The following is a 17,715-nucleotide window of genomic DNA, read 5'->3' on the forward strand; positions in this document are numbered from 1 at the left end:
CTAGTCTATAGTCTAGTCTATAGTCTAGTCTATAGTCTAGTCTATAGTCTAGTCGATAGTCTAGTCGATAGTCTAGTCTATAGTCTAGTCTATAGTCTAGTCTATAGTCTAGTCTATAGTCTAGTCTATAGTCTAGTCTATAGTCTAGTCGATAGTCTAGTCGATAGTCTAGTCGATAGTCTAGTCGATAGTCTAGTCGATAGTCTAGTCTATAGTCTAGTCGATAGTCTAGTCTATAGTCTAGTCGATAGTCTAGTCGATAGTCTAGTCTATAGTCTAGTCTATAGTCTAGTCTATAGTCTAGTCTATAGTCTATAGTCTAGTCTATACATAGTCTAGTCTTGTCAATAGAAAAAATATTGTAAATTTCTTTTAAATAGAATATTTTTCGTATCACACTTTGTTTCTGTATTAGAATACATGAAATAGCACTTAGTATAAAACAATTTAAAAAATTTTGTTTTGATATTACAAAAAAAAAAAAAATATCAAGTTTAATAACTTATTAAACTGGTTTGGTTGAGTACTGTAACAATATCAATCTTTAATAATATAAAAATAACACATCAGCTGTTGTTTTTTTTTATCACAAAATTGTATTTAAATTTCGTTTACAAAATTTAAACCCGGCTTAATATTACAATGTTTTTCTCTAACGTATAATTATGCTCTTTATCTATCAACCTTTAACTCCTCTGGCTAAACTTTGTCAATAGCTTAGCAACATGTTGCTAAACATTTTGTTTATTTTAATGTTTACAATGTTTTTACCAAATAGACAAAACTAAAATCAAAGTAGCTGTTGTTGTATTTTCAATATAAGTTTATTGTTGTTGTTGTGTATAAAATCAATATGATTTTAAAGCAAAAAATAGAAAAAAAAAATACAAAAATTCTGAGATGTTTAGTTAAAGCAAAGCGAGCGCTATGAGAGTTTTTTTTAAACCAAAATGTTTCAATATTTTTACAAACTCTTTATTAACTTTAAGCTCAGTTTTAAAGCGGCTATCGGTGACAGCAGTTGTTGTAAGCGGTTTAAAGTGAAAAGCGAAAAAAATAAAACAAAATAAATAAAAAACTCATTAAAAATAAAGTGTGAATAAAATAAAACAAATAAAAATACAAATAATAAAAAAAGAAATCGTTGATATATAAGAAATAAAAACAAATTTAAAATAATAAAAAAATATTTAAACAAAAATAAACGAATAAAGAAAAATTTTAAAAATTTCAGAAAATTATAGAAATTTTATAAAAATTTAAAGAAATTTAAAAAAAATTCCTAAAAAAAATTTTTATTATAAAAAAGTGTTCCAAAAAATAACTTAAAAAAACAAAAATTTTTAAATCTCAAATGTAAGTCAGTGTGATTTTGTAATAAATATTTTAAATAACAAAATTTTGTTGTAAAAAAAAGCAACAACTACAATGTAAGTGAAACAAACACACACCAACCCAATCAAATATTACAACAATAGCAGCAACAACAAAGAAATCATAAACGGAAAGTGAAACTGGATTTTGTGTTTTTACTAGTTTGAGCTTTTTGTTGTTGTTGTTTTTTTATAAATTTTTTATTTGTTTTTTTTTTTGTGCATCATTCCTAGTTTTTTACATATTTTTTTTGTATTTCTTTGCCAATTTTGTCAAATTAGGTGTTTTTTGTAATCATTTTAAAATGTTGTTTGGAAAAAAGTTAAAAAAAAAAATAATAATAGTTTTAAACAAAAACAAAGTTTTTTAAAAAATAGTAACATTTTGTTTTAACAAAAACTAAATTAACAAGTTAAACTTTTTATAATTTTCATTTTGCTCTGATTTTGAAAACACTCGTTGCCGTTTGAATAAGGAAATGTCACGGGAATTAGTTAAAAATCTAGGAAAATTATATTAGTTCCACAAATAGTTCTATAACATATGATTATAGCCTGTAGTTGCTCTATTTTGATGTTGAGATCAATGATTTCTGTTCGGAGTTGTCATCTTAGGAACTTGTGCTGTGAAAGTGTTTTGGTTTGGACACTGGTTTTATGGAACTTGTTCTTAAATCAAAGTTTTTTTTCACGAATTTGTCACAATCAGAACCGGATTTAGGGATGCTTTAAAGAAAATTTTTTAGAATAGTTCTGGGGCTAATTCTTTCTTGAGCGATATTTGTTAGGAACTGGTTCTGTGGATGCTTTTATGAAACAACAGTTCTAGAACTGGTTCTTAAATCAATGTTTTCTTACGAATTTGTCATCATCAGAACCGGATTGAGGGAAGCTTTACAGAACTTAGACACATTCTTTAGAATAGTTATAGTTCTAGGGCTAAGTAGTTCTTTTTTCAGCGATATTTGTTAGGAACTGGTTCTGTGGAAGCGTTTTGGTTTGGACACTGGTTTTATGAAAAAGTTCTGGAACTGGTTCTTAAATAAAGGTTTTTTTTCGAATTTGTCATCATCAGAACCTAACCTAGGGAAACTTTGGAGAACATTCTTTGAATAGTTCCGGACTAGTTCTTTTTTCAGCGATATTTGTTAGGAACTGGTTCTGTGGATGCTGTTATGAAACAGTTCTGGAACTTGTTCTTAAATCAATGTTTTTTTTTTCGAATTTGTCACTATTGGAAACGGATTTAGGGAAACTTTGGAGAACTTATACACATTCTTTAGAGTAGTTCTGGGTTAGTTCTTTTTTTCAGCGATATTTGTTTGAATTTTTTTAAGATTTAGGAACGATTTTGAGAAGTAAATTTATATATTTTTTCAAACAATTTGTGTATTTCCTTTAAATTGAAAACTTTTCGAAAAATATAGGAAATTTATTGAAAATTTTTTTTTATATGAAATTTATTAAAAATGTCCTTTAAAATGGAAAAATGAAAAAATAAAAATTTCTCTTAGATAGGAAATTTTGGTAAATTTCCTATTTAAGGGATTGGAAATTTATTGAAAATTTAATTTAAAGAGGAAATTTTTTGAAAATCTCATTTAAAGAGGAAATTTATTGAAAATTTCCTTTAAATAGGAAATTTATTGAAAATTTTCCTTTAAATAGGAAATTTATTGAAAAATTCCTTTTAAGAGGAAATTATTAAAAATTTTCTTTAAGAGGAAATTATTAAAAATTTTCTTTAAGAGGAAATTATTAAAAATTTCCTTTAAGAGGAAATTATTAAAAATTTCCTTTAAGAGGAAATTTATTGAAAATTTCCTTTTAAGAGGAAATTTATTGAAAATTTCATTTAAAGAGGAAATTTTGGTAAATTTCCCTTAAATAGGAAATTTTGGTAAATTTAATTTAAATAGGAAATTTATTGAAGATTTCCTTTAAATAGGAAATTTATGAAAAATTTCATTTAAAGAGGAAATTTATGAAAAATTTCATTTAAAGAGGAAATTTATTGAAAATTTCATTTAAAAAGGAAATTTATTGAAAATTTCATTTAAAAAGGAAGTTTATTGAAAATTTCCTTTAAATAGGAAATTTATTTAAAATTTCCTTTTAAGAGCAAATTTATTAAATATTTCTTTTAAGAAGAAATTTATTAAAAATGTCTTTTAAGGAGGAAATTTTGGCAAATTTCCTATAAACAGAAAATTTATTAAAAATTTTCTTTAAATAGAAAATTTAATAAAAATTTCCCTTAAATAGTAAATTTTTGTAAATTTCCTATAAATAACAAATTTATTTAAAATTTCCTTTTAAATAGGAAAGTTATGGAAAATTTCCTTTAAGTGGGTAATTTTTTAATAATTGCCTTTAAATAGAAAATTTATTGAAAATTTTCTTTTATCATGAATTTTATTTAAAATTTCCCTCAAATAGTTAATTAATTGAAAACTTCCTCCAAAAAAGAATTTTACAAAAATTTCCCTTAAATAGAAAATTTATTTCAAATTTTCTTCAAATATGAAATTTTTAAATTTTTTTATAAATTGGAAATTTATCGAAAAATTCCATAAGCGGGAAGTTTATTGAAAATTTCCCACAATTAGGAACTTTATTAAATATTTCTTTAAAATGGAAAAATTTATTGAAAATTACCTTTAAAATAGAAATTTACTAAAAATTTCCCATGAAATTTATTGAAAAAATTTTCAAATAGGAAATTTGTTAAAAATTCCCTTAAGTATGAAATTTCGAAATTTATGGAAACATAAGATATTAATTGAAAATTTCTTTATATATGAAATTTATCAAAAATTTCCTTTAAATAGAATATTTCGTAAAAATTCCCCAAGAAATTTATTGAAAATTTCCTCAAATAGGAAATTTATTAAAAATTCCCTTAAATAGGAAATTTACTAAAAATTTTCTCTGAAATACGAAATTTGTGGAAAAATTCCTTTAAATGGAAAATTTATTGAAAATTTCCCTTAAATAATAAGAAATTTACTAAAAATTTCCCTTAAATAGAATATTTTGTAAAAATTCCCCATTAAATTTGTTAAAAATTTCCTTCAATAAAAAAATGTATTAAAAAATCTCTTAAATAGAAAATTAACTAAAAAATTGAAATTCGAAATTAGTGGATTCTTTTAAATGAAAAAATTATTGAAAATTTCCCTCGAATAGAATATGTATAAAATAAGAATATTTTAAAAATTCCCTAACATAGGAAATTTCTGAAAAAATTATTTTAAAAAGAGAATTGAAAACTTCCTATAAATGGGAAATTTACTAAAAATTTCCCTGAAGTGGGAAATTTATCAAAAATTTTCTTTAAATAGTAAATTTTTCTTTAACTAAGAATTTTATAAAAATTGAAATTGAGATTTTATGCAAAATTTCGCCAAAAATAATTTATTGAAAATCTATAATAAAGAATTTTTGAAAGTTTTTTTTTTTTTTATTTTCATATTATAAATTGCATCTATTTTATTTACTTCTATAATTTTATAATTTATACAAAACCCAAACACACGAGTTGGACCAGTTTTTTTTTTTTGTTTAATTTTGTTTATAACTTGAATTGATACATTTTATTGATACAATCAATAAAATGAATGAATTTGAAATAAAAATTGTCTTTGTCTAGCGTTATAATAGGATGTGCCAAATTTATTTATTTAGCTGCACAAAATCCACATACTATGACATAAGATTTAGATGTCAAAAATAGCAAAAATTTGCATAAAATTTGAATAATTTAAATTTTAATCACACGGCAAGTGTTTGACATGATTTTAGACATATTTTGTGGGAATTTCTCGTTATTTGGTAATTTAAAGCGTTTTAAAAATCCTAGACTTTTAATATCGTTTAGATTTAAGACTTCTTAATATACTAATATATTTGAATTTTACGAAAAATTAACCCTCGTATTCCCGCAACAGGCACAGATGTAGTTTTTTGCTTAATTTATTTTTATGAAATTTCTGTTGCCATCTTCACTATAAGAGGAAAATGAAGATTACAAATGTTAAACTTAAATCAAACTATAATTTTGGTTTGACTCTATGTTCATAATTAGTTTTAAGTCTGCTTAGTCGACATTATCTAGAATTTAGAAAAATAAAATCTTATAACAGACAACAATTTTATTTTATTAAAAAATAGAAAAAAATTGGATTTTTTTTAATTGTCTACTGAACAAGTTTATAAATAATTTTATTTAGTTTTTTTGTTGTTTCAGAATATACTTTTTCAAATCACGTAAATAAAACCGGCATTTAGTCTGCCATTAGTTTTTTCTACTTGCTGATTAACAATTAATGTTTACGTATTTTTTTTATAGAAAAAGTATTAATTTAATAGATGTTTTAGAAGAAATGAAAAAAAAATATTCCCTCTTGCTTAAAACAACACGATTTAATTAATATTTTAAAATATTTCTAAAAAAAATCAACAACATTATTGATGAGATAAATAATTTTAAGATAAATTTGATTTAAAAAAAAAATATTTAAATAAATCATAGACTTTGAACTTTTGAATGGATTAAACTTGAAAGTTTATTGAAATAAACTTAAATAACTTAAAAACTGCAAACTTATTGTTAAAGGTTCTGCTAATTATGTTAATTATTAAATTATTTTTACAAAAAATTAACGATTTAGAACCGGAAACTTTTATTACATCTAGAACTTTATTGTATAAACGCTAATTTTTATTCTGATTTTTAAAAACCCTGAATTTTTACAACATTTTGTAATAAGACTTTCAGATTTTTAAACTCAACGCTTGCATTTTATAATAATCAAATCAAATTACTTACTTTTTATATTTTTATACCCATCATGCCAAATATATTTATTTTGTCTAAATTCCGTTTGTAACAAATAGAAATATCGGTCTTAGGCCCATCAAATTATATTCTGAATGCTTTTTAGGTTCTAGGCTGCCTTCGAAGTTTAGTTGTTGATATTCAGTTCTAGTTCAGTTCTAGTTCAGTTCTAGTTCAGTTCTAGTTCAGTTCAAGTTCAGTTCTAGTTCAGTTCTAGTTCTAGTTCAGTTCTAGTTCAGTTCTAGTTCAGTTCTAGTTCAGTTCTAGTTCAGTTCTAGTTCAGTTCTAGTTCAGTTCTAGTTCAGTTCTAGTTCAGTTCTAGTTCAGTTCTAGTTCAGTTCTAGTTCAGTTCTAGTTCAGTTCTAGTTCAGTTCTAGTTCAGTTCTAGTTCAGTTCTAGTTCAGTTCTAGTTCAGTTCTAGTTCAGTTCTAGTTCAGTTCTAGTTCAGTTCTAGTTCAGTTCTAGTTCAGTTCTAGTTCAGTTCTAGTTCAGTTCTAGTTCAGTTCTAGTTTAGTTCTAGTTCAGTTCTAGTTCAGTTCTAGTTCAGTTCTAGTTCAGTTCTAGTTCAGTTCTAGTTCAGTTCTAGTTCAGTTCTAGTTCAGTTCTAGTTCAGTTCTAGTTCAGTTCTAGTTCAGTTCTAGTTCAGTTCTAGTTCAGTTCTAGTTCAGTTCTAGTTCAGTTCTAGTTCAGTTCTAGTTCAGTTCTAGTTCAGTTCTAGTTCAGTTCTAGTTCAGTTCTAGTTCAGTTCTAGTTCAGTTCTAGTTCAGTTCTAGTTCAGTTCTAGTTCAGTTCTAGTTCAGTTCTAGTTCAGTTCTAGTTCAGTTCTATATCAGTTCTAGTTCAGTTCTAGTTCAGTTCTAGTTCAGTTCTAGTTCAGTTCTAGTTCAGTTCTAGTTCAGTTCTAGTTCAGTTCTAGTTCAGTTCTAGTTCAGTTCTAGTTCAGTTCTAGTTCAGTTCTAGTTCAGTTCTAGTTCAGTTCTAGTTCAGATCTAGTTCAGTTCTAGTTCAGTTCTAGTTCAGTTCTAGTTCAGTTCTAGTTCAGTTCTAGTTCAGTTCTAGTTCAGTTCTAGTTCAGTTCTAGTTCAGTTCTAGTTCAGTTCTAGTTCAGTTCTAGTTCAGTTCTAGTTCTAGTTCAGTTCTAGTTCAGTTCTAGTTTAGTTCAGTTCTAGTTCAGTTCTAGTTCAGTTCTAGTTCAGTTCTAGTTCAGTTCTAGTTCAGTTCTAGTTCAGTTCTAGTTCAGTTCTAGTTCAGTTCTAGTTCAGTTCTAGTTCAGTTCTAGTTCAGTTCTAGTTCAGTTCTAGTTCAGTTCAGTTCTAGTTCAGTTCAGTTCAGTTCGTTCAGTTCTAGTTCAGTTCAGTTCTAGTTCAGTTCAGTTCAGTTCAGTTCAGTTCTAGTTCAGTTCTAGTTCAGTTCTAGTTCAGTTCTAGTTCAGTTCTAGTTCAGTTCTAGTTCAGTTCTAGTTCAGTTCTAGTTCAGTTCTAGTTCAGAACTAACAAACTAAGTAACTAATTTCTAACATGCCAATAAACATATCTTTAAAAATAAATCATGATATTAGAATTGGTTCGACAAAAGATCTTAGTTCTTAGTTGATCCAAGTCCACAAGTCCAGCTTCTTAAGAAATCACTTTATTGTCAGTAAATCGATAAAATAGGTTCAACATTCTCAATTAATCCTTAATCCTACACACAAACCAAATGGCTTCGCGGGATTAAACATAAGTTTAAATATGTAATATTGCAAATTTCTGTGAATAAATAAAGTTAAAAAAAAATTTACCCAGTCCCCTTATATAAGCATGTCAGATCTTCTGAAAATCTATATTATTTTAAAATTGGTAATAAAATTTAATTCCGACATACATATCATTACAGAATAAATTTTCTTCCTTAGTAGATGCTGGCTGGTCATTGCATGAATGTTTAATGAATTTTATTTTGTTTATAAAATAAATTATTTAATATGCCAATAATATTGTTAATACAAATCCGCATAAAAATTGAACATTTGCCAGTATATTTAAATATTTCAAGCGAATATTTTAATAAGGGGGTGTTTTTTTTTATCGATATCTGTCACTGGTAGTTAAGCGTAGAGTATAATGTCCCATTGACATTGGCCCCGTATAAAATGTCAGATTTATTTAGTTCCATTATTATTAACCATGAGGGATATGTTCAGTCTATGTTCTAGTATATTGACAATCGTATTATGAGCAAATTTTGGAAATTGTATTTCTTGTGTCATGGGGGTACTGCGGTTTTGAAAAAAATTACAATAGTACTGAATTTTTTGAAAAAAATTTATAAATTTTCATTTTAGAGACAATTTTTGATACATCTTTGCAATTTGTTGTCTAGAAGTAAAAATTTAGACTATAGACTAGACTATAGACCAGAATATAGACTAGACTATAGACTAGACTATAGACTAGACTATAGACTAGACTATAGACTAGACTATAGACTAGACTATAGACTAGACTATAGACTAGACTATAGACTAGACTATAGACTAGACTATAGACTAGACTATAGACTAGACTATAGACTAGACTATAGACTAGACTATAGACTAGACTATAGACTAGACTATAGACTAGACTATAGACTAGACTATAGACTAGACTATAGACTAGACTATAGACTAGACTATAGACTAGACTATAGACTAGACTATAGACTAGACTATAGACTAGACTATAGACTAGACTATAGACTAGACTATAGACTAGACTATAGACTAGACTATAGACTAGACTATAGACTAGACTATAGACTAGACTATAGACTAGACTATAGACTAGACTATAGACTAGACTATAGACTAGATTATAGACTAGATTATAGACTAGACTTTAGACTAGATTATAGACTAGACTATAGACTAGAATATAGACTAGACTATAGACTAGACTATAGACTAGACTATAGACTAGACTATAGACTAGACTATAGACTAGACTATAGACTAGAATATAGACTAGACTATAGACTAGACTATAGACTAGACTAGCCTATAGACTAGACTATCCTATAGACTAGTCTTGTTCTTGAGAACCACTTTTAGTTTTATGAATTTTCTCCCTATAGAAATTTCCAGTACAATAAATTTTCCCTAAATTGCTACCACCCTAATAGCTATATAAACAAATATTAAACTCGATTTGATTTAAACATTAAATCATTGTTGTTGTAGTTTAAAACCGAAAGTAAACGTGAGCTTTTTTTAGTTTGTTTATGTTAATTTATTGCTGCTCGCGTTATTTTCTGCTTCTTTTTCTTCAGTTCCAGCGATACGATTTCATTAAAGCGTCTGCTAATAAACGCGAATAAACTAAAAACAAAACCAAAAATTGACAACAAAAATTTTTGAAAAAACTTCCGCATTATTAATAATGACAATTAGGCGCAAAGACAGTAACACTGCAAAAAAAGGGTGGTATAAGCGGACGAAATGGGAAAACATTTGGTAAAAGTATAAAATTGACAAAGGAGTAAAATTAGACCAGAAGGGAAAGAAAATGGACTTTTTAAGACCAAAGTTAACAAATAGCTAAAAAAGAGTCCAACCAACTTAATGTAATAAGAAACTCTCACTCTTCCGCTCTCTTCTTACTTTTGATCAGTTTGGTTGATTTGTTTTGATTACAATTTTCTAATTTTTTTATACACTGTTGTTTATAACCTAAAAATTACGATTACGTTATTTATTACATTTGTTTGTTTTTCTTTGCTGTTGTTGTTTTATTTTGATTTTAAATGGTGTGATATTCTTTGTTTATTTTATTTATTAGTTGCACTTTTTATGGAAATAATTAAGTTGTATTTTTTTTTAACAATTTTGTCTAAGTTTGTCTGCAGGTGCGTGTGACTATTGTTTATTTAAAAACAATGCAAATATTCATTACAAATAATAAAAAAATTATAAAATGTAAATTTATGAGAAAATTGCATTCATTATGGACAAAGTTTGTATAGCAACAAAATAAAAAACATAATATTTTTTGTTTTATTGAATGGTGGGATTAATAATTTATAAAAATTTAACAAACAATTGTTGTAAGATCTTTGTAATAGGAGAGGGTATTTGAAAGAAACAAAAAAACATTAGATAAATTTTCTATTTAGAGGAAATGTTAGTAAAATTTTCTATTTATAAAAAGTTTTTGATAAAAATTCGATAAATTTTCTTTTTAGAGAACATTTTTGAAAAATTTTCTATTGTTGTCAAGAAGTAAAAATTTAGACTAGACTAGACTAGACTAGACTAGACTAGACTAGACTATAGACTAGACTATAGACTAGACTATAGACTAGACTATAGACTAGACTATAGACTAGACTATAGACTAGACTATAGACTAGACTATAGACTAGACTATAGACTAGACTATAGACTAGACTATAGACTAGACTATAGACTAGACTATAGACTAGACTATAGACTAGACTATAGACTAGACTATAGACTAGACTATAGACTAGACTATAGACTAGACTATAGACTAGACTATAGACTAGACTATAGACTAGACTATAGACTAGACTATAGACTAGACTATAGACTAGACTATAGACTAGACTATAGACTAGACTATAGACTAGACTATAGACTAGACTATAGACTAGACTATAGACTAGACTATAGACTAGACTATAGACTAGACTATAGACTAGACTATAGACTAGACTATAGACTAGACCTATAGACTAGACTATAGACTAGACTATAGACTAGACTATAGACTAGACTATAGACTAGACTATAGACTAGACTATAGACTAGACTATAGACTAGACTATAGACTAGACTATAGACTAGACTATAGACTAGACTATAGACTAGACTATAGACTAGACTATAGACTAGACTATAGACTAGACTATAGACTAGACTAGAGACTATACTATAGACTAGACGATAGACTAGACTATAGACTAGACCTATAGACTAGACTATAGACTAGACTATAGACTAACTATAGACTAGACTATAGACTAGACTATAGACTAGAACTATAGACTTAGACTATAGACTAGACTATAGACTAGACTATAGACTAGACTATAGACTAGACTATAGACTAGACTATAGACTAGACTATAGACTAGACTATAGACTAGACTATAGACTAGATTATAGACTAGACTATAGACTAGACTATAGACTAGACTATAGACTAGACTATAGACTAGACTATAGACTAGACGATAGACTAGACTATAGACTAGACTATAGACTAGACTATAGACTAGACTATAGACTAGACTATAGACTAGACTATAGACTAGACTATAGACTAGACCTATAGACTAGACTATAGACGATGACTAGATTAGACTAGACTATAGACTAGACTATGGACTAGACTATGGACTAGACTATGGACTAGACTATGGACTAGACTATGGACTAGACTATGGACTAGACTATGGACTAGACTATGGACTAGACTATGGACTAGAAAATAAGACTATATACAAGACTATGGATTAGATCAGACTGTAGATCAGCCTCTAGTTAATAGAATAGACTTTACACTAAACGGCAGACTAGACTATTGGCTAGATATTCAAGTTTAAAAGTTATTAAATTAGTTTTTCACTAAAAATATAATTCAAAAAATATAAATATTAATGACTGCGCTATTTATTAATTTTAATGACACTAATTTGTTAATTGTTTTTATAATGTTTTAGAATGAATTGTAAAAACCAACAAAATTTGTATATTGACATTGACACGGTGCTCTAGATTTTCTTTGGGGGAAGCAAAAAATATTGAGACTTTAATTAATTTTTTAAGAATATAAGTATTAAATTACAGATAAAAAAAATACTTGTAAAAGAATAGTAATTTTAAAATCGTGCAAAACGTGTTTAATTTGTATCTAAAATGTTAATAATAAAATGAAAGCGTAGATTTTGAGGTTGATTTTTCTGCAGTTTAAAAATTTAACTATCGATTTCGTTTTCTTATGATAGTGTTTTTCGTAAATCATAACAAAAACAAATCTTCTTAGAAAAACTATTAATAAATTAACATGTTTTATATTAAAACATTGTTAACACTTTTATCTACTTAATCTTCATAAAAACAACTCTTTATGATTAATGTCCAATGATTTTCTTTTCTTTACAGATCAATAAAAAAGAAGGTAATTTTTATAACATCTTCTCCCAAATAACAACCTTGACCTTGAAATAGCGCAGAAAAAAAAAATTGGATGCTAAATAAAAATCATTTAATAAACAAACTTGTTTTTGTAAGTAAGTAATAATATTTATATTATTAATTAGCACTTTTTCTACTAGAGGGATAGAAAAAACCAATTGATTTATTATTTTAATTATTCATTAGAAGGAACGTCGTTAAATATGTTTAAAATTATGATAAATGATTGTCAACTTCGCAACTTAAATTTTACAGATTTTTTTTTTATAGATTTGTTTAAAAACTTTATTAATATAATTTTCTCTAGAAAATATTAATTGTTGGTTTAGACAAAGTCCAAATCTCCGGCTTCTACATTTATTTTTATACCCACCATCAAAAATGATGGGGGGTATATTGATTTTGTCAATCCGTTTGTAACACATCGAAATATTAGTCATAGACCCACAAAAGTATATATATTCTGGGTCCTCATTAAATTCTAAGATGATCTAGCCATGTCTGTCCGTCCGTCTGTCTGTCTGTCCGTCTGTCCGTCTGTCCGTCTGTCTGTCTGTCTGTCTGTCTGTCTGTCTGTCTGTCTGTCTGTCCGTCTGTCCGTCTGTCTGTTGAAAGCACGATAGAGTCCGACTGGAAAGAGCTAGAGGATTGAAATTTCACATAAATATTTCTTATAGGTAAGGTTTGTTTGGAATTGAAGGAGGGCAATATCGGTCTACGTCTTCGGATAGCCCCCATACAAGTGTCCCCTCGAAAAGCAGCTTTAACAGCCATAACTTGTTTAAAAATACGAATATAGCGATGAAATTCGACATAAGTAAGTTTCTTATGATTCAAAATCACTATGCAAAATTTTATGCGGATCGGTTCATAACTGACCCTACCCCCCATATAAAGTCCCCTTCAGAAATGACTTTAACGCTCATTACTGGCTTAAAAATACTAGTATATAGATGACATTCGACATAAGTAAGTTTCATACGAGTCAAAATCTATCTAAAAAATTTTATGAGGATCGGTCCATGATTGACCCTACCTCCCATATTAGGTCCCCTTCAGAAAATAACTGCAACGCTCATTAATGGTTTAAAAATACGAGTGTAGCGATGAAATTCGACACAAATCAATTTAATACGAACCAAATTCTGTCTACCAAATTTTATGAGGATCGACCCATAATTGACCCTACCCCCCTATATAAGGTCCCCTTGAGAAAATTACTTTAACGCTTATAACTGGCCTAAATATACGAGTATATAGATGAAATTCGACATAAGTAAGCTTCATTCGAGTCAAACGTGGTTTGATGGTGGGTATATAAGATTCGGCATAGCCGAATATAACACTCTTACTTGTTGTGTTTTGATTTGTTTGCAAATAATAATTTTCTGGATTGTTTATTTATTTTATTGAATCATGATTTTCAAGTTGTTAATTCAAATTATTTAACTTCAATTTACTTGAGCTAAGTAGTTATTTCATTTCAATTATAAAATTTCAAAATAGATTTCAACAGATCTAAACGTTATTGTTTAAAAACTCCTCCGACTTTAGGTAAAGAACAAAGTTTTTAAAGTTTCTTGAAATATTTCATTGAATAATAAAATACCACTTAATTAATTATAGTTAGAAATATGAGATTTTGCAAATGCAAAAATATTAATTCATGAAGTTTGACCTTTTGAAACGACCATGCAGTTTTATTACTAGATAAATAAATAAGAGATATGAAATTTTGGGTTAACAGTAAAAAATAACTTTTAGAAAATTGAAAAGATCATGATATGATATAACATTGTCATAATGCTGTCAAGTAGACAGACAACTATCTATATACCACACAGTAGACTATAGACTAGACTATAGACTAGATTATAGACTAGATCATACACTAGACTATAGACTAGATCATAGACTAGACTATTGACTAGATCATAGACTAGACTATAGACTAGATCATAGACTAGACTATAGACTAGACTATAGACTAGACCAGGGGTCGGCAAACTACGGCTCGCGAGCCAAATGCGGCTCTTTAGATGTCTAGCTATGGCTCTTTAGTTTCATACACATATTTTATTTATTTTAAAAAAAAATATTTATATATTTTAAAATCTTTCCGAATCTATTAAAGAGCAGTGTATTAAAACTAACAAAACAATTCGCAAACGTTTCTACAATATACACAACTTTTTAACTTTGCTCAATCGTTCTGTACATAAGCGAAACAAAAACATATACTTTTTGAGTGAAAAAGAAAGAAAACAACACAATTATATATGCGCTCATTTCCTTTTATTTGGCGTTACAATCACACATTTGAGAGTAAATCCTCATTGAGCCATTTGGAATTTGTATTGGATCTCTAGAAACTCAAAGTTTAAAAGCAAGTTGGAAGAGTTAGGTAAAAAGTCAACTAACAAATTAAAATTTAGAGTCATTTTTGAAACTTTAAACAACAAGTTATGATCCAAACTTTCTAAAGCCATACAAACCTATCACTCCCATTGAATTTGTTCCATGTACAAGTTAATATTGTAAGAAAATGTTGGATTCTTTAAAGTGTTCATTGAAAATGGAGTATCATATCAGCGCTCCTACGAAGTACCATTAAATAAGATGTAAAACATGATCATACATTCCGAAATTTTCGTGTTTTTTCGAATTAAAACATATTTTTTTGGAAATTTAAGATATAGTAATTAATTAATAATGTGGAGAGTTTGGATACAGTTAAATACTAAAAACTTGGTCTATTTGAAGACTTTAATCTTTTTTAAAGAATTTTATATTTTTTGCACGCTTTCTATAAAAAGGTGCCAAAAAATTAAAATTTTTTAAATATTCCATATTTTAATGACAGTGATCTATGAAAGATTGACATATTTTTGACATAAAATGTTTGGCTATAAATAAATAAATAAGGGACCAGAAAGCGTATTATGGACCCATCCTTACAAAATTTGGTAATGAGATTTTAGATCCTATAAAACTTGTTTGTGTTGATTTTCATCACTATACTTGTATTTTAGGCTGCTGTATGTCATAACTTCGTTTTCGAAAGTGGACTCTAAGAGCGATAGGGTCATTTTCTAATGGGGATCTAGTATGGGGGATAGGATCAATTATGAGCAGATCATCAAATTTGGTAAAGTGATTTTTATTCCTGTTTGTGTTAAATTTCGTCATAATACTGCTATTATTAAGCCAGTTATGAGTGTTAAAATAAAATTAAGAAGATAGATTTTTTGTTCTTATACAACTTGTTTATGTCGAATTTCGTCTCTATACTGCTACTGTTAAGTCAATTATGATCGTTAGAGTAATTTTCTTAAAGGGGCCTTATATTGGTGCTGGTCAATTATGGCTTGATGTCCGCAATACATCATATAAAAAAACTTATGCAAAATTTTATCTCGATTGCTGCCTAATTAATATACATAACTATGACACTTTATACTGTATTATGGCAGATGCCTTTAAATTATATCACTGTCGCCCCACTCTAATAAACTTTTATATCTCTTTATATAACAAGTGTTAAAAAACGCATTCGAATGACCCACAAAAATTAAAAAAGTATTTTTAGTCAAAAATCTATAAGAAAGATTCCTTGCAGAATTGTCTTGCAGATAATTAAACAAAAAATATGGTTTTGAAGTGAATTCATAACGTATTTGTAATGCTTTAATAAACAAACATTTTGTGGCTCTTTTAAAACCCATGTTTTGTAAACTGTAAATTTTGGCTCTTCCGACTCAGAAGTCTGCCGACCCCTGGACTAGACGATAGACTAGACTATAGACTAGACGATAGACTAGACTATAGACTAGACGATAGACTAGACTATAGACTAGACTATAGACTAGACTATAGACTAGACGATAGACTAGACTATAGACTAGACCAGCGGTTCCCACCATTTTTTACTTCGCGGACCCCTTGAGGAATTTATTTAATTTCACGGACCCCCATACATATTTTGATATCTTATTGTTATAAATAACACTGTGATACAAAAGTGAAGAAAAATAAAATGCAGGCGTTCTCATATACCAATTCTATTTCGTTATAGTCCATAGAGTACGAATATATTTTTAGTTTTCCCCTATCACTTCATTAACTTACTTTTTAAGAGCAAAAGATGCGAAAAAGAGCCATTTTTGAAGTTTTAAATCTGAAAAATCATAAGTTTAGTAGTTTTCATCCGATTTTCAAATCCAATATTTTTTTTAATGATACAAGTGTCTTTTAATCCAAAAAAAGAAATCCAAAATTGATGGTCAAATGTCTGAGTTACGGTCGTTTAAGTAAAAAAACTCACACTTTTTTAAAAAAAATTTCATTTTCATCATGCTCTACTTTGACCATGAGGCAGTGAGTTAATCTTTTTTACTTTCCTGAAGAATCACATAAAGGAAGGTTTCTAAAACTTGTTATTTCATAAAAATCTACGAAAACTGGATGATTTATGCCAATTTTTCTAATAGCATGTTTCTCGAATTTTTGTTTTTTTCCATACAAATTAATTTTTGTATAAAAATGTTTATAAACATTTTTTAAACTTGTTACAAAGAAAACCAGAAACATGAACGTTTTTGTATGGAAGAAATATGCTATATTTTTATAAAACTTAGCACAACTCATAACCTTTTTCATCGATTATCATAAATTGACCATCATTGGAAACCCAACTTAATGTGCCTTTTTTCAAATGTAATAAAAGCTAAAGTTACTGCTTCATGGCCAACGTAGAGCCGATCCTCCCTAAATGTTGTGGAGAAATTTTGGCACGCATTAAACTTATGTGCATCAATTTTAGTCACTACAGTCATATTTTTAAGCCAGTAATGAGCATTATAGTTATTTGCAGAGAGAGGGGTCCTTATATGCGGGAAGGGTCATTTTTTGGCCGATCCAAAATAAAAATTGGTACAGAGGTTTTGGCTCGTAAGAAACTTAAGTGTGTAGCACTTCATCGCTTTACTCATATTTTTAAGACAGTAATGAGCGTTGAAGCTATTTCCTGAAGTGGACCCAATAGGGGGAGTAGGGCCAATTATGGACCTATCCACATAAAAGTTATTAAAAATATTTTGGCTCGCGAGGAACTTAATTGTGTAAAATGTTATTGCTATATTCGTAATTTTTAGCCAGTAATGAGCGTTAAAGTCATTTTCAGATGGAGGATAGGGTCATTTATGGGACGATCTTAAAACAAAATCGTAGAGCGATTTTGGTTCGTAAGAAACTTACTTATACCGAATTTCATCGCTATACTCACATTTTTGGACCAGTAATGAGTGTTAAAGTCATTTTCTGAA

The 17,715-nt window shown here is 27.9% G+C and overlaps 1 protein-coding gene across 1 annotated transcript in view; it reads left to right on the forward strand.

Moving 5' to 3' along the window:
- The first annotated feature begins 1,297 nt into the window (after positions 1–1,297).
- The window catches only part of LOC119609644 (ATP-binding cassette sub-family A member 13-like), a 61,634-nt gene continuing 45,216 nt past the window's right edge, over positions 1,298–17,715 (forward strand). Inside the window, 2 exon segments of the mRNA XM_037964485.1 lie at positions 1,298–1,356; positions 12,359–12,482. The gene's annotated coding sequence lies outside the window, so the exon portion shown is untranslated.

The sequence above is a fragment of the Lucilia sericata genome, unplaced genomic scaffold (assembly GCF_015586225.1).
Source record: "Lucilia sericata isolate MDLA Ls3-8-SP2 unplaced genomic scaffold, ASM1558622v1 Contig001023F_arrow, whole genome shotgun sequence".
NCBI classification, from domain to species: domain Eukaryota; kingdom Metazoa; phylum Arthropoda; class Insecta; order Diptera; family Calliphoridae; genus Lucilia; species Lucilia sericata.